The 19046-nt window shown below is 34.9% G+C and overlaps 1 long non-coding RNA gene across 1 annotated transcript in view; it reads right to left on the bottom strand.

The window, feature by feature from the left end:
- The window catches only part of LOC119243536 (uncharacterized), an 83665-nt gene that overhangs the window by 55592 nt on the left and 9027 nt on the right, over positions 1-19046 (bottom strand). The window lies entirely within an intron of this gene.

The following is a 19046-nucleotide window of genomic DNA, read 5'->3' as shown; positions in this document are numbered from 1 at the left end:
GCCGATTGCTTCGGCCAATTAACAAAATGTACAAAATCCTGAGCACAGAACTTTTATTGATTAGCCATCTCCATTGGAAGCTTATGAACCCCCGTGACTCCTGGTCCCAGACAGATGCCCTTCATGAGACTGAACTAAAGCCTGGGAATATACCAAAGTCTTGTCTTATCACTTTGAGCTACTCATCAATTGCCACAGAAATGACATTTATTAGTTGTAGCTTAAAAATTACAATCCTTGAGATAAGACAAATGAAGTAAATTTCACGTTTATTTTATAGTTTATTTAATACTATCAGTTCTATTTTTTTCTCCCCAGAAATAATCCTTATGGTTTTAATAATACAAATATATGGTCAAGAAGCAAAAGAAAATAATTTTTATCTGAATGAGGAAAACATGACTTGAAAAAAGTTAGAAACAGAGAAATGAGTTAATTTACTGTTCAACCACTTTCATTAACTAAATAAGGATTCCAACAAATACTCAGGGCTTCTGTGCCAGAAGACACGTTTAGGCAATAGGACTGAGCTACAGAGTAAGAAGACAGACAGCATTCTTGTTCCTGTGGAACTTTTACTATTGAGGATAATAGATTTTTGAAAGGTCCAGTTACTGAAATCCACTATTTCCTTGTTACATTAAACTTAGCTTTCCTTGGAATTCAGTAAAAAGTCCACAGAATGAAAAATTCTGTTTGCTGATTTAGGAAGTTAAGTTTGCCATAAGAAATTAAGTCATGTATATCACTCTATGAAATATTCAGTAGGTACATATTTTCAAAGGTGTTACAGGTATTTTGTTGAATTAAGTGAACACAGAACCTGATATTGAAGAGCTCCAATTTAAAACAGAAAGCAGGAAAAATAAAAATTCTTAATGTATTTACACATACTGATCAGTTAGAAAGTTTTGACTGAAGTTACGTTGTTTTTTAATAAATCAAGGAGCTAGGTAATGACTGCAAAGCATTTAATAGGTTAAATTATAATAGCTGAATGAGCTTCAGTTAGCTTATACTGAGTTGAATTAATTCAGAGAGCTTAGAGGCCCTAGAACAAGATCACATCTCTTCCTTTTTGCCTTTCTAGTACAAAAGGGAGCAGGAGCAATTTTTCAATGTGAAAAAGAGATCTTTTTCTAATCTTGGAAGCTGTGTCAAATTTGGGGGAAATTTTAAACTGTAAATAAGTCTACACATATAAGCATTTATATGCAGGCTTTGTCACTATTAAATTGAGTTCACCAGAAATGTGACGAGTACTTGTGATGCATCAGCCTGTCTGCTCAATACTAAATATTCAAGATGACTATTAGAGTGGCTGCCTTAAATTATGCAAATCCGACATCATAGTAGAGGAGACCAAAGGATTATGTAGATCAAGTCCAATGGAATGAGGAGAAAATGGTAACTTGAATATTCTTCAGGTGAGAATAGGTTGAATCAGAAAATGTAATAAAAGCAGACATTTTCTTCTTTTAAATCAACAGCAATAACAGTAACACCAACAATTAATAGAAACTATTATTTCTTGACAATTAACCTTGTTCCCCCATTTATTTTGTTAATGGTTTGTATTCATGAACTTCATTAATCTTGATACGCAACAAAACTATTAATTATTATATTTCTATTTTACATGTGAGGACCCAAAGAGTCGGAATTTACTCAAGATCACAAAGTTAGTGTGATGTAGGAACAGTGTTTCAACCTAGAACCAACTCTGAAGCCCATACTTTTATCCACAGCAATAAATTGGCAAGGATTTTGATTGATGCTCAGGCATTTTTGGTGGTTGTGGAGTTGGAGAGGTGGTGATTCATCACTCTTTGCCCAGCCAGATTTTTCCCTGGATTTTGCAAGAGATCATGTTTAAGGTAAACTGGTTATCACCTGCCTAGACACCAGTGATTTACAATTATTTCTTTATTACAAAAATATTCATGGAGTGGTCTCTTTCTGGGAAAAAAAAAAGCCAACAAAGAAGCCTTGTCAGTTTTTTGGCAGAGATACATCTAAACACATAAAAACAAGTTTAAACACTATCATTTATGCATAATTCTTTCTTGGCATCATCTCTCACTTGCCACAATTTGTAGCCAGAAAACACTTATTTCTACTTTTCTTACTCTAGAAATAATCCAGCCTTAAGTGGATCTAATTCCTCCCCAGAAGAGAAACAGCCCTGTCAGGACTTGGTTGTGTGTGCTGTGTTTGAGACATCAAGGTTTCTATTTACTGCACAGCTGCACAGACTCTGAAAGCTGGTGCTAAGCCAGAGTTCTGTACCCACTGTGATCTGTAGTCTGGAATGATAAACACACAGCTGCCTGTGGTGAGGGCCACAGGCATAATAGATGGCCACGTCTCAACTAGAGTCAGGCAAAGCCAACACAAACCATTAATCCAACTGCTTATATGTTAAATATCACAAAACATGTACAAAATGGTGAGCTGTCTCAATGAAAGGCAGTGATAGGAGGGGGGAGCTGCAGAAGCAATTTAAGGAAACAGAAGAACGTAAGTGGCTGTAAGTCCTTTGTAAATTCCTGCTCAAGAGCTGATTTACTGCCATGAAGCCCTCTTGCTGCAAATAGTTCATAAAGCCCATGACCTGAATACTTGCCCACGGGACCACAATAACATTTATCTAGCATAAATTAATGTGCTTCGACCACTAATTCAATTTGGCTGTCTCATTCTTCTGGTTTTGGCAAAGCCTAGTCTTGCTAAAAAGTCACTTGGTGACTCACACAAATGGTTGTGTTTGTTAAGGAGTCACAAACTACTAGAAACAAAGAGTGCTATTAGTTGAGTACTAATAAAAATATACCTCCAGAGCACATTTGGAGCTGTGCTAATTGAAACTTCCTCTTTGGAGGAACCTGATCAAAACCAGCTGTAGGAGTCAAGCAGGAGCAGATTTCGACATTGCATTAAAAGCACAGCAAATTCACAGAAAGCAGCGACATCTGAAAGAAGAGGGTATTCTGGCCTGAACATACACTCTAATTGGCTTCTGACATGCTACAGAGAGCTTGTGACCTGGCCCTGGTGAGCACTGAAAAGAAACTTCTCTGTAAGCAAGATTTGAAAGAAGAAGCCATAGTGCTCTTTCCCTCATAATATTACAGATCTATGTTCCTTCTCAAGAACACATGAGAAAACCCACAAAAGCCAAATGGGTTTAGGAAAATGAAGTAAGATATTGTTCTGAAAAATAGAGAAAGAGGAGCTTAAGTATTTTCATGGGTGATGAAACCTATTTAGGACATCCCGTTAGTATTAAAAACAAACAAATAAGCCTAAAAGACAGAGGAGCAGAAACCAAATCCAAATAAACAAAAACACAGAACACAGACTATATTTAAAGATGAAAGAAGTAACTATCTCCACCTTTTTGGCTGTGTGTGAATTTCCTGTTCAAAAATATAAAGACTGCATTCCACGAACGTGCACAGAAGCAAGATGCATCCATAGTTTTCCAGACAATATGGAATAATCATGCATTTTCTGTGTTTGCTATATTCACTGGTGGCTTAGTCCTTTCTAAAGGGAGCAATTACTAATACATAGATATAAACAGCATATTCTACCTATCAAATACATGAATTTTATTTAATTTAGATGAGTGGAGTTCCTGGAAATGTTACAAGCAAGTTTTGTTTTATAACACCTTTAAATAGCATATAAATTAGGAAGAACTGCTGGTCTTTTAAATTTATTTACTCATCAGTTTAATGGAGTGTCTAGTTTGGGTGCTATGTCACATTGATTTGTAAAGATACAGGGTGGGGAGGTTTATTCATGCAGATGTGAAAAGGATCATTATGTTTTATGCCACAAAAGGGTTAGAGTAACTATATGCAATATAAGATTTATAATGATTATTCTAGAGAATATAATTATAATCCCACAAATAATAACCATGAAAGTTAAACGTTTGCTTCATTTTCACCCACTTTTTAGATGCATTATATGGCTAACCTTTTCTTCTGATTATTTTCCCTTTTATTACAGAGCATATTACACTAACTCACTGAGTTTAACCACAAAACAAAGCAGTATACCTTACAAAAGTAGAAGCTACATAGACTTATAATTTTTTCCTGTTTCCTTTTATGCTTAAAATCTTGTATACAGAGTCATTCACATTAAGTGTGGCCTGTGGTGAGATATCGTCTTCTAAATTTGTGCAGATATGAGTAGAAAGGATTTCTAATGGTTCTTTGCTATGTATAGGACTATCAGATACTGATCCATTCTTGGGGCATAACTCTTTTCATAGTGGCAATGCTATTACCTTGACTTTATCTTATTTGTCCAAGTACTATAGACATTAGGGAGGTTTAATTCTAGTGCTCTTAAATCTAATGAAGGAAGCTGAAAAATATGGAAAATGTTCTAAAGATAATTCACGATTAAGTCATGAAAAAATATATAACACATAAAATAAGGCCAAAGGCAACTATATCTGATGTAATATGGGGCTCTGGAAAGCAGTCATTGACCCACTTTATCTCAGTTTTCCCACTAAAATACTTTCTTTGAAACTCAGTAACCAAAACAAAGAGACACCCCACCGACTGGGAGAAAATTTTTACACACAACACTAATGATAAAGGACTGATCACAAAAATCTACAAAGAGCTGATGAGACTCAACAAAAACAAACAACCCAGTCAAAAAATGGGCAGAAGAGCTAAAAAGAAACTTCTCTGAAGAGGAAATGCAAATGGCCAACAGGCATATGAAAAAATGTTCAACTTTACTTGTAATTAGGGAAATGCAAATCAAAACTACCATGAGATACCATCTTATACCAGTGAGAATGGCACATATTAAAAAAACTAGCAACAACAAATGTTGGCAAGGATGTGGAGAAAAAGGAACTCTCCTGCACTGCTGGTTGTAGTGCAAACTGGCCCAACCACTATGGAGAGCTGTGTGGAGAGTCCTCAATCTGCTAAAGATGGAGCTTCCATATGATCTAGCAATTCCACTCTTGGGTACGTACCCAAAGGACACAGAAACATTAATTCAAAAGGGCACCTGCACCCCTATGTTTATAGCAGCACTGCTTATAATAGCTAAGCTATGGAAACAACCCAAATGTCCAAAACTAGATTACTGGATCAAGAAGATATGATATATATATATATACACAATGGAATATTACTCAGCAATCAAAAAAGATAAACTCATGCAATTTGCAGCAACATGGATGGAGCTTAAAGCGATCATGCTCAGCAAAATAATGCAGAAAGATAAAGAAAGATATAGGATGGTCTCACTCATAGCAGGAATTTAGAAAACCTAAATAAGGAACCAGGAAAAAGACTAATTACAATAAAGTAAAAATCAAAATCAACAAACAACTATAAACCAGAGACACACTACGGGGTAGGGAGGGGGAGAAAGGAGTAGGATCAAAACAAGGGGGGGTAGGAATTGTATCGGGACTATAACCAAGATGAAAATGTATACATTGTGCAAAAATGAAAAATTATGTAAAAATATACAAAATAAAATTTTAAAAATGAAAATAAATATGAGTATTCACATGTTGTCACCAAAACTGAACTTGAAGTTAACTAACACCAGAATGTATACATTTCCAATCATCTAAGAAGTAAAACAGAAAAAAGTTCTAAGTTCCATACAATTAGAAGAGAGGAAATCAGTCCATTCTAGCATGGGTTAAAGCCCCCCTCCCCCTCATTTTTTCCTTCTGCTTCACTCCAATTCTGAAAATAATTTACACTAGAAACAAAGCCATAAGCTGTTTTGGGGACAACGAATACATTCTGAAGCCATATAATACTGCATTTTTCTTCCCTTCATACACTGTGATTTTTTTACTGCTAACAGAAATAGACACTGACACTTGCAGAAATCCATGCAGAGAGCTGCTATGTTGCTTTGAGAGGTGAGGTTGCACAGTTAGTAATTAAAACACAAAACAGTGTCCGCACCAAACAAAGTCAGAGCAGCAGGATAATATTAAAGAAAGATGGCTAAACTCTGGAAATTAGACTTGAAGTTGAGCACAATCTTCTCTCTAGGATGATTAGGCAAGAAACTATTAGTAGACAATAAGTTCAGATAAATATCTCTTTATTACAGATACATTTTAAAAGCTCATCATTAACTATATGAAAGTATATTACGCAGTAAGAAAAAAAATGTATCATTCTAAAGATTCAAATAAAAATAATATGCCTGAGTTGATGAGCTACAATAACCAAAACATTAATTTAGAATATTAATTGGTAACTTCATGTGGCAAAGTGGTTGCTCTCTCTTTCCTTCTGAAAAGTGCTTCTACAACTACATTTCTCAGACTTTCTTAGAGACATGTGGTCAAGACAAAAGTTCCTCTAACAAGAGTTGATCGAATGGATGGTACTGGATATTAAAAATGAAACAAAACAAATACTCCTACATTGAACATCTACTTTTTTCTATTGATTAGAAAGAGTGATGACTAAGACAGCCTGTAAAGATAAATGCTAAAATGGCAGAACTCTTCTGAATAGTAGTGGAATAGGTAAATTAAACTAACTCTTACAATAAGAATGTTTATAAAAACTGAACAATTTATTTATTATTATTACTATTAAATCGAAGTTACCTGACAGCTAACAAAGAGCAAGGAATTATGGTAATAATATTAAGACAGGAATAAGAAACCCAGAGAACTGAGCTCAGTATTTAGGGAGTTCTTCCTAAGAAAGCTCCCAATTCTGGATTAGGTGAGTGAGAAAATGTACCTTTCATAATAGTAATAAACATTTGAAGATACATATATATAAACAAATCTAATTGAAAATATAATATGTAAAGTAATGCATAATACATTACTAAAAAACATGACTTTTGGAAGCCCAGGCTAATGAGCTATAGTATACTCACTATAGTAAGGCTTAATATTAAATTAAGCATTTTTTTACTAAATTAATATATAAGTATGATGACTTGCAAAGAAAATTAAATTCCATATTCTTTTTTTCATTAAAATGGCAAGCTAATTCCAAAATTCAGATGGAAGAATAAAGGTAATTTTCAAGAACAATAAGGAAAGGTAATTTTCTTAGGATATATCAAAAAGTTGTAACGGTTACAACTTTCTAGGTGATAGCACATACAGATAGACTAATAAGTAAAAGTAGAAGACCCACAGAAAGAACCCATTGGAAATTGAAAAATTATTAGTTGGCATAATTAGAGAAATCATTATATGTCACTAAACAGGTAATGGGCCAATTGGCTATTCATATTTCAAACCTTGCATGTCAACAAGAAAAAAAATTAGATAAAAACCTAAATTTGAAACACAGAACTTTCTATTTTTAAAAGGCAATGAAAAGACTTTGATGATTATGGGGTAGGAAGGGTTTTCTTCAATACTGTCACAAAGGGAAATATTGAGGAATATTGACTTCATCAAACAATTCTTTAGTATCATCCCAAAACACAGTTAAAGGCAAATTACATATTGGGAGATGATAAAATCTGAAGAACACAGCAGCAACAGAAGTATTCAGAATGCACAAAGAAAACATATACAATAGAAAAATAGGAAATCTTATAAGAAGTCAGGTGGTAGGGTAACTTTCATACACACCTAATTTGAAATCAGGTAAGTGAAAATTGAAGCACACCCATGAAACTTGCATATATTTCAACTATCTGAGAGCAATTATCAATTGCTTACAAGGATATGGGGAAAATTGGAGTTTCCATATCTGTTTTGGTATTTGTTAAATCTGGGTCATAGGTAATTTTATTAGTGTTTTTTCAAGGAACATTATGTTGCAATGACTTCCTTACAGTTATATACGTATAAAACTGACTTTGTTAGTCTTAAAAGTGCCATAAAAATCGTGTCCATGTCTCCTAGGTATATATAAGTAAATAATTTTTTTAATTATTATTTTTAAAGATTTATTTATTTATATAAGCACTGGGGTACAGGCCAGAGACGCGAGAGGGTGAGAGAACTCACCAGAGACAGAGCAGGGAGCAGAACAGGCAGAAGGACCAAAGTACACTGCTGAGGGTAGCAGCAGGTGAGACAGGAGAGGTCTGCCTCGCCATGTGGGAATCTCCCAGGCCAGCCGGGAATTGAACTGGTGCTGCAGAGGCTGTGGACAGCTTCACAGAGCTGCGCTCAACCCTCTGCGCCACCAGGGGAGGCCCTATATAGGTAAATAATCTTATTATTCTCTAGTTTTTTTGAACGTTTTAAATCTTTCCCCAGACGAGAAGGGGATTCTTTATTTTATTTTTACAATATAAAACAAACAAACTAAATGTAGAATCAGTTTTCTTCCCACCAAGAAATTCACTTTTAAATTATAGGTAATAGCTGATAAATTTTAGGAGCTATTTGGATGATATGGTTTGTTGCATGTCCCTCATTTATTCTCTCCTCTTTGTATGGATACCAGCTAATCCACCAATTCATGGACTTGTATTCTCTGCAGCTGTGTGCTAATTCTAGACTAAACCTCTCAAATTAGCAATGGATAATAATACACTAATTAAACTAGAACACAAAGTAGTTTTCTAGAAGCATGTGAAAAACCTCACTGATTATGTATACTATAATAATTTGAGTTTCATTACTGAAGTTTTTAAAAAATACACTAAGATAAACACGTTCAAAGTTGCTTCTTGAATAATACACTTCTCAGCTTTGGAATATGCAGAGATATGATTATTTTTGGATCTCCCTCCTTCTCTTTCCCTAAAAAAGACACACGATAAATAAAACAACACGCAAACAAAGTAAAACAGTACATTTAGAAAGAAATATGTTACATCAGCATTACAGTGCTGGCCATCTACTTCTAGTAAACCTATTCAACATTTGCTGATTCTAGGTTGATGAATACGTTCCTTTTTAAAATTGTGTAATTCTAAGTTTCATTATTCTGAAATTACTGAACAATCATTATTGTTCAGTAAATAAATGAGGTCACTGTATTTTTTTCAGTCTTAACTGAAATGTTTAGCCAAATGACTCTAAAAGTCTTTAAACAGGGGCCTCCCTGGTGACGCAAGCAGTTGAGTGCAGCGCTGTGAAGCTAACCACAGCCTCTGCAGTGCCAGTTTGATCCCCGCCGGCCTCAGAGCAACGCACATGGCGAGCAGACCTCTCCTGTCTCACCCGCTGCTCCCCTCAGCAGTGTATTTCAGTCAGTCTGCCTGTTCTGTTCCCCACTCTGTCTCTGGTGAATCCTCTCTCCCTCCTGTGTATCTGGCCTGTACTCTGGCTCTTGTATAAATAAAAAATAAATCTTTTTTCAAAAAAGTCTTTAAACAGAACCCTAACTAGGCTTTCTTCATAAACCCTAAAATAATATATGTAATTTAGCAAGAGATATTATAATGAACTATATAATCATTATAACACAACAGACTTAAAGTAGATTTCACAGTTTATACTAGAGATTAAGTTTTATAGACAGGTTTCCAGATTTACTTAATGGCACATCAAGAAACCTATTGTGTATTCTCTAACTGCACTTAAATCACTCAGTAGGTAAGACACTTTTCATTTGGAGTTTGAATGTCTCTACGATAAAAACGTTAATGTTACTTCCACTATCTTTTTTTTTTCTGTTTGAAAGCAGTTTAAGAAATTCTGACTTTGTTTATTGTAAAATGACATACAGAAACTCACTATTCTGTAAAGAAAGGAGATGAAGGAGGAGAAAGGAAAGGAGGAACCAAAAAATGCTGTTGAAGTCCAAGTAAAAAGACTAGAGCAGGCACTACAGAACTTGTAGTGGCGATGAGAAGTGAAGTGAGCAGCAGATTGAGAGATCAGAGAGAGGCAGATTAACAGGTGTGTTGTTGTTAGGTGTGTGTGTGTGTGTGTGTTGTGTTTTGGGAGGGCATGGAGAAAGAAAAGTCTATGATTACTCTGAAAAATTTTTTTTAGAGATTTATTTATTTATGCATACAAGAGCTGGGGTGTAGGCCAGAGGTGGGGCAAAAAGGGTGGTGATGAGAGGATTCACCAGAGACAGAGTAGGGAACAGAACAGGTAGACTGACTGAAATACACTGCTGAGGAGAGCAGGGGCTGAGAAAGGAGAGGTCTGCGGCACCAAAAGGGTTAGCTCCCTGGCTGGGATCAAACTCAGGCAGCAGTGAGACCTTGCACCAACCCCTGCACCACCAGGGAGGCCCTAATCTGAAATTTTTGCATTGAGTAAATGGGTAGATAATGATGGCATTTCCTGAATGGATTGAATGATGAGGAAGAAAAGCTTTGATAAATGCTAGATAAAAGTTCTGTTTTGGCTACACTAATGTTAAATGTCTTTTAAACATTTAGGTAGTGATGTCAACTAATCAGATGGCTACTGGCATTTTGGCTATAGAAACCGGGAGAACTGAAACTCAAGATATGAGACTCATGGTTCATAGTGATGTTTAAAGACACACTACTCAATAGGTGACCCAAAAGAGCCTGGAGACAGTAAAAAGCTCAATGCATTAAAGTGTGATTAAATGATTCATGCATTGTCTACATGAGAACTGCTAAATTGGAAAATTATAAGATAGCTTGGATTGTATATTGTGGGATATCTATAGAGTAGACAGAATGCAAACATACTAACTTATTTTGAGCAATTAGAAAGGCATAACTTTTCCATAAAATATTTATGGCTTCTCAATACAGATGGAAATTTTTCCCAGCAGATTTTTAATTTCCTTGAATTACATACTAATGTGCTGCAATCTCTATTTTTGATTCAATTTTGCCAATAATTTAGAGAGATTTCTTATTTTTATTTTAGCTCATAAGGATACTTTCTTCTTTTTGAAGTTGTATGGTTATTACTCCTCTCTTGTCAAGTGCACAATAGGTACTCCCATGTATTAGTGAACCACTAAACCTAACCCACTGTATATTTTTGTCATGTTTGGATTAATGGAAATGTGAGCAAGAACTACAAAGATAGACAGGCTTTGGGGACAATTTGGATTAATATGCTGATTTGTCTAAAATAAATAGAGACTCCATGTGTAATTTTCATTTCCTAAGCTATGCAACAATTATAGTTATTCTACTCAAATGTCTGTTGCAATGAGATCAGTGACAAAAATAGTGCTTGAAAAACAAGAGAAGAAATGGCAAACATGTTATTTATTTGCTTAAATCTATTATAATGGGACTGGCAGTGTTAGTCTCATTAACAGAAGGACCTTTCTTTCCACAAGCCAGCTGGAATAATAAAGGCAGCTATGTGACATTTAAAATGCAATTGCTCTACTATCTGTAGATTCTGTTTCTGATGCTTACTGATCACAGAGGACAGTGATCTGAGTAGAATGCAAACCATCTTGTTCCCAACAAAGATAGCATTAGGGTTAAATGCTATAATACAGCAACAAGGACATGCTGAAAAATTATTCATGTCAGAGGGCTTGAACATTTATTTGAAGCAATTATTCAATTGTTCTTCTGCCATGTGACAATCCAAGAGTTGATAGAAATACATCTGTTGTGTTTTTCTTGAATAGGCAAAAAGAAATAATTAGGGGATACTGCTTTATGCATATAAATACACTGCATCTTTTGAAACAAGTTGTTCCAAATAAGTGAGAAGCATGCAGATTTACTCCTTTGAATGGGTGAGCAAATGCAGACTTGTTTTAATGACAAAATAATGATCTTGAATGGAAACATACTTTTAGAGTTTAGGCTTCATATGGCATAGTGAGTTTCAAGAAAGATACAAGAATCTGTTATTCAAAATCCTCTGCATTACTGATTTGTTTGAAACCTCAAACAGGCAAATGTTAGTGATTTTCAATCTCTTTTTAATTGTTTCAGCACAGATTCTAAAGTAAAGAATTTTGAGGGAGGATTTTTGAGCCTTTCATTTTCTTGGTCAGATGGAAAACAGGAAACCCAGGAGCAAATAATGGGCTATATAATACATCAGTTAGGTGGCCAAACCTCTCTTACACCTCAAAGGTTCAGGTTGGAATTTCAACAGATTTCAATTTTACCTGACCCAATTCATCTGCTTCCACTAGATATGCCAGTTTAAACACTAAAACCATAGAATGAACTATAAATCATCAGATTATAAAATTTTATACTGACATTTTTAGGAACTACATTTAATCCACTTTCTACTTATATAATGAGGTCTTGTCTCTTCCTTTTTTATTTTAGAGGTGAAAAACTAAGTAATTTTGACTAATTTGCTTAGTACCTATGTGAAAATGTAAATCTAGTTTCCATTTTAAAACACTCAAGTCTGATGCAATTAGGATTGTGGAGACCACATAGTTTCTCAATCTCTACCTCTCAATAACTCCCCTCAACATATAAGTCACTATTGCTGAAGCTTAATCAGAATTAGATAAAATATGTCAACGGTGGGATTTTTTCCCAAGGAAATATTAAGAAATGAGTAAAAAAAAGACTAAAAGAATGTCTGAAAAAATCTCTCTCATCCCATTTCCATGTCAACAGTTTATCTTGATCTTTAGGAAGGCCGGCACACCACATAACCTTCTGTAAATCAGTTTCATTGGTCCATTACATAAACACACACACGCATACTCTCACACACTTGCCATTTAATTAAAAAGCAGGAGATGTGCAATGCCAAAGAGTAACAGAAAGAGTACACCACTTTCAGATGGCATGATGAAAAAAGTCTTTATGGAGGAGGTGACAACCAGGCTTGCTTTTTACCAGACTAAGCTAAGAAGGGATGTCTTCTAGGTCTAGGGACTATATAAGAGTATTGTGTGTAAGGGGGGAAAATACTGTTCAAAGCTCATTTAAAGTAATAGTAAATGTAAGCTAAGCCTCGAAAAGGAATTTGGTCTCAGTGGAGACAATCTTGTGTAGAGGCAGTACTTATCTCAGGAGTACTAGTTAGAGATCTAATATGACATTTTAGGTCTCTATTGAGATCAGTTTGAATACTAAATTTAAATCTAGACATTTATTGAGAACTGTAAAGAACATTTTGAATATAAGAGATTGTTATACTATGTGTTACCAAATAATGCTGCTTTTGTGATTTTAAAGAAAAAATTGAGGAAAAGTTACAATACCATTATTTTTCAGGTCAGATTTAAAATGTAAAGCTATGAGTTAGGTAATCTCTTGAGAATCTTTCTGTCTCTATGATCTAGGAATAACTATCTCTCTGATCTGTTTCTTTTTGAGCATGTGAAATGTTTCTGATACAGCAGAGCTTAAATGTTCTATAAACATTTCTCTATTGAAAATCTGCATGTACAAAAGAAAGGGAAGCAATATAGCACTACTACTGCAACTAATTTAAGATTGAAAAGTTTAGTTTTAACCACTACAAAGAATTCTATTTCACTTTTTAAAATTTAGGAATGATTTATTTTATGCACTGATTTTTTTCTAATTCCTAAATATAAAATTTCAAAGATACAGTGAAAATGTAAAATATAATAAGGCAGTAGGAAAACAGAAACAAGACATTTTCATGTATGGAACAAAGAGTAGTAGCTGACCAAATAAAAGCATAATTAACTGAGCTTAATATACCAAAACTAAGTTGATAGAATAAATAAAAATACACTGATCTTATTTTTGTAAATAGGATAGCTTTTAAATCACATGTTCACTTTTTAGATACCACACACTCATATATATGTTAATTTATATTTTTAAAATTTTTTTTTATTTATGCATACAGGAATTAGGGTATAGGCCAGAGGCGTGGGAAGTGAGAGGATTCACCAGAGACAGAGTGGGGAGCAGAACAGGTGGATCTACTGAAATACACTGCTGAGGGGGGAGCAGTGGGTGAGACAGGAGAAGTCTACTGTGCCATGTGGGTTAGCTCCCTGCCCAAGGATCAAACTCATGCCTCATGCAGTGGCGGGCGATACCTTGATAGCTGAGACTTTAACCACTGCACCACCAGGGAGGCCCCACACACATATATTTTAGATACAAAGAAGCAGAGTTTACATCCTAGAAAATGAGCTAGTAATATGTTATTAAAATAATACCTATCGATATAGGTCTAACTAAATGACCAATATTTTTCAGCTGTTATGCAGTCTACTGCTGAGAAATTGATTAGGTAAGTGCTGAGTAAACCTAATTCAATTGTGGATTGAAATAATAAAACTATTTCATGAGCAAGTCATTGTGATCATCTTTTAACCAGATTGATTGGGATATGCATTAATCACACTCCAACCTCTATCCCCACCACAAATACACAATAGTTCGTCTTGTGCATACCATTCTTAGAAATGTTATTTAAATCCTGATCCTTAGAACACATTTCACCTTGAAAGAAACTATAGCATAGTATTTGTCTTTAGAACCCTGCACAATAAACACAGATGTGAAGTCAGTGAATGTAAAACACTTAGCTTAGCACCAACTACAGGCTAAGATTAATCATTTTTAGTTCTCACTATTAATATTAAATAATAAAGTTATATAACAAAACTCCTGGTTTAAATAAAGAAAAAACTAATTTTAAGAGTTTCTCTGATTAGATGCTAGAAGAGAATGCTAAGGATCTGTTCATCTTGTTTACATCTTCGTTCCTTCTCTTTTGCACGATAAAAACGGGGAAAATCAATATAGGTCAAAATCGAAGAATTCTGCTAACACAACAAACCAATGCAAATATGTACTCCCAGCAAACACTTGTTCTCCCTTTTTATGCAGTGGGCACTGGGAATAGTTGCTGCTTGCTTATTCACAGCAGGTTGGTAGAGCATGACAGGTTAAAGCAAAGGCTTCAAAATCAGATTGCCTGGATTTGAACCCTGGCTTCTGGATTACCAGAAAAATCACATAATTGTATTTCAAAATATTTCTTTAAGATAGAGAATAATAACAGAACCTTATAGGATAGTGAGGATTAAATAATTTAACTAAAACACAATAGTACTTCATATGTAATGATCATAAAATACTCATTTTTACTATTAGTGCAGCTTTTCTTTAGAAAATACAAGTTTTCTTGGTATAAGATCATTAATCTGTTATACTCAAGAGTATTTTCTTTGATCAAATATGAGTAGTCCTTACTCTGCCAACTAGACTTTCATAAAGGGAAATGAAAGTTGGTAATGCCAATGCCAAAAATTGCTAATGCCAAAGGAATGTTTAAAAACTGAAGCATGAGATGTAAGTAAGAATTTTGAGAGGTTTTTATGGAAAGTACTTATGAAGGTTTCATGAATGCCAGAAACAAGCAAAATATGTGAAACAAATTACCAAATCCCCGTAATTTAGGAAAAGTGAAATTTGACTAAATAAAAACTATTTCAGTTTTACTCAATGTTTAAGTGTTATAAGAATAAATGTGTACAACAGATTTTTCTAATTTCCCTCTGAGAATTGACTTTTGGGCAGCTGGTTTCACCTACAGATGTCTGTGAATATATGGAAGTAGAATTTCAATATCTCCACTCCTCTTTAAATTACTTCAATGAAAAGAGAAATATACAATTGTGTCCAAAAGGGTCAGGAAAAAAGGCTGACTTGGTGGCTTGCTTAAAATTTCTCAAATTGGGCCTCCCTGGTGGCACAAGGGGTTAAGCACCACACTATGAAGTAATTTGCAGCCTCTGCAGCATGAGTTTGATCCCTGGCCGGCCAGGGAGCAACCCACATGGCACAGCAGACCTCTCTTGTCTCACCTGTTGCTCCCCTCAGTAGTGTATTTCAGTCAGTCTGCCTGTTCTGTTCCCCACTCTGTCTCCGGTAAATCCTCTCACCTCCCCTATCTCTGGCCTGTGTGCCAGCTCTTGTATGCATAAATAAATAAATCTTTAAAAAAATAAAATAAAAATGCTCAAATTATTTTCTTATTTGACAACTAAACAAACCACCAATGCTCTTACTTTGTCTGATCTAAACAGTTTTAGCAGATACTACCTTGCAAATGTCCCGAGAGACGAGTCTGTTCATGGTGAAAAATGTACTCAGCAGGAAATTCACTTAATGATAATGATTATTCTTCTATGTAATGGACATTTCATTGTCAGTAAAGTGTAATATTATTCTGTTGAAAGCTTTACAAATGCAGCCAACTCCAAAGACACTCTAGCTTAACTTGCATATCTCACTTTCCAGTTATATTATTTGCCTTTCTGCATATTCAGTGAAATTTTTTCATGCTTAGTATGAGGAATATGGACTGTTTTGTGTAATTTGCTTATACTGGGAAAAAAAAAAAAAAACTCCCATAGTTTATATGGACAAAAGGATTCCAGAATACCTTTTATACAGTATACTGAGAAGGTGACATCTATCATTCTATCATTAAGTGTATACTACAGATTATTTTTCTACTTTCAGTAAAGCAAAGGTTTGCTACTTTTTCACATTTCACAGTAGCAAAGTTTTAACTTAGTTAGGAATTTCATTAGCCAAGGTCAAAGACAAAACAGTGGTAGTGCAGGTGAATGGCTGACTGAAAATTCTCCCGTATCTCCTTTGTGTAGGCTTCAAAGGGTTTGAAATACCACAAATATATTGATTTGCAAGTTTAGCATTCATGGCCTGTTTTCTCTTTAAAACCTAAATACTTATGGGACCTACAATTATGTTACCTCCACTTTCAGTTGATGCTCCTGCAAAATAGGAATTTCCTACTTCATCAGAGTCAGAAACGTGAAAATAAGGCAAAAGGACAAGAGATAAGGAATATATGGGAGTCCTGGAACCTAAAAACAAACAAGTCTTCTCAATTGAAGCCTTAAGCAGAGGAGGTACAGTTAAAATCATATTAGTAAGTCAGTAATTTATTCCTGTGTATAAAGGTACAGCAGAGAAATATAGCAATGTATTTGTATGTAAACATGCCATTCAAATCAGTTTTACTCAATCACATCTAACCTTGTGGGAATGTACTCAAAAAGGATGAATACACGGTATTTTCTCACTAAAGCACAGATCTCATCTTCATATAACCACATTGTAATCTCCTTAGCATTTAGTGTACATGAAGTGATACATACAGATAGAAATAGATGAATAGTAAAGATCATATAGATGTATATGGGTTTTATGTAGCTAGTCAGAGAGATACAAAAAAAAAAAAAAAAAACTCAAAAGCAAACCCACTGTATGAACTACATGAAAATCTCTGAAGAATTTATCATTTCTGATATATCCCAGGGTCTGAGGGGGCACATTTCAGGTATAGTTATTTCCAATTTTATAGGTGATCATTTGGAAAACTGAGTAAATGTAAAAGGCTTACAACTTACTGATACTGTACATATTAGGACATAGATTCCATTCTCTAAGACAAACCTATGGAAAGGCATTTCACCACAGAATCTCTAAAAACAACACACTGCTAGGATACAAAAGATGACAAAGATATGATCTGCCTTTGAATTAAAGTTGAGAGTGAGGGCCTCCCCGGTGGCACAGCGGTTGAGCTCTGGGTTGCAAAGCTGGCCGCAGCCTCTGCAGCGCCGGTTCGATCCCCGGCTGCTCCCCGGCCACCGAAGGAGGGTCCCGCATGTCGCACAGACCTCTCCTGCCGCCGCTGCTCCCCTCAGCGGTGTGCTTCGGTCCTTCTGCCTGCTCTGCTCCCTGCTCTGGCTCTGGTGAACTCTCTTACCCTCCCGTGTACCCAGTGCTTGTATAAACAAACAAATAAATAAATAAATCTTAAAAAAAAAAAAAAAGTTGAGAGTGAGATAATGGTCTGAGATATAAACCTACTTCTGAGAGTAGTGCTCCAAACCATCACTATTTTGAAAATATCACATAATAATAAATCACATAATAATAACAATCACATAATAATAATAATAATCACATAATAATAAAATAACATACACTATAATAAAATCATTTACATACCAGTTACCAAAGCTTACCAACAAGACTAGAAAGTAAAAGCTTTCTCGGTCACTAACATACATTGAGTATCAAGTAGCCTGTGCTTTCTTGTCCAATTTCCTGGCACTTAAAGATCCAGTGCAAAAATTTTGGAAGCATATTTTACCGCTTATAGAAGTGCACAGTTAGCATTTTTCTTACATTTATTCCAAAATAATGACTTTTAAAAAATCTGTTATTTTTTACATCATTGTTCATTTTTTAAACAATATTTGCTTCCCCCCACCTCCTCAGGTGTAGTCCCCATAGAATTTCCTTCACCAATGCACCCCCACACCATCACCTCAGTCCCCTATCTTCCTAACATTTCATGTTTATATGCATAAGTAATCTTTACTTAGTGTTAATAGTCACTTTTGGTGGCATAGACTGAAGATTTGTTTTTTTTTTAACGACATATTTTGCTATATTGCTTGAATTCTTCCTAGTGTGTCATTCCATAAAAAATAGTCATTATTTTGTATCCGATGGTTTCACTTATAGCAGGAATATAGGGGAACCAAATAAGACATCAGTGTAAAAAAAAAACAGTAACAGTACAAAACACACCAAAGCAAAAACAGACTATTATAAATCAGAGACATACTGCAGGGGTGGAGGAGGGAGAGGGATCAGAGAGAGGGAGGAAGGAGCACAGGGTATACAAAGATGTGCATGATTGTACAAAAATGAGACCATGTTGTATTTTATGTTGAGATATACTTTATATAAAACAGAAAACAAAATTTGCCAACTTTGTACTATTTATGTGCCTTGGCAAACAGAGTGCAGTCATGTTACTGATTACTCCTTTACTCTAAAAACATTCTCATGCCCCTTTATGGTCAATTATATCCACTAACCAACACTCATCTGTTTTCTACCACTATAGTTTCTCCTTTCACAGAAATTCAAATAAAATAAATCATACAGCATGTTGACCTTTTGTTTGGATCTTTCATTTGGCAAAATGTATTTCATAATCACCCATGTAGTATGAACCCATGGTTCATTTCTTTTTATTGATGAATACTATTCCATAGTAATAATGTACCACATATCCATACAGCAGCTGGACAATTGTTTCAGTTGCTGCAGGTCAGTTTTGGGTTATAATGAATAAAGTTAATTTTATGAAAACTTTGTATACA

This window comes from Talpa occidentalis, unplaced genomic scaffold (assembly GCF_014898055.3).
Source record: "Talpa occidentalis isolate TD23 unplaced genomic scaffold, MPIMG_talOcc4v2.1 talOcc4.13, whole genome shotgun sequence".
In the NCBI taxonomy this organism is placed as follows: Eukaryota; Metazoa; Chordata; class Mammalia; order Eulipotyphla; family Talpidae; genus Talpa; species Talpa occidentalis.
Note: the sequence above shows the minus strand (reverse complement) of the source record. Positions and strands in the feature narration are given on the sequence as shown.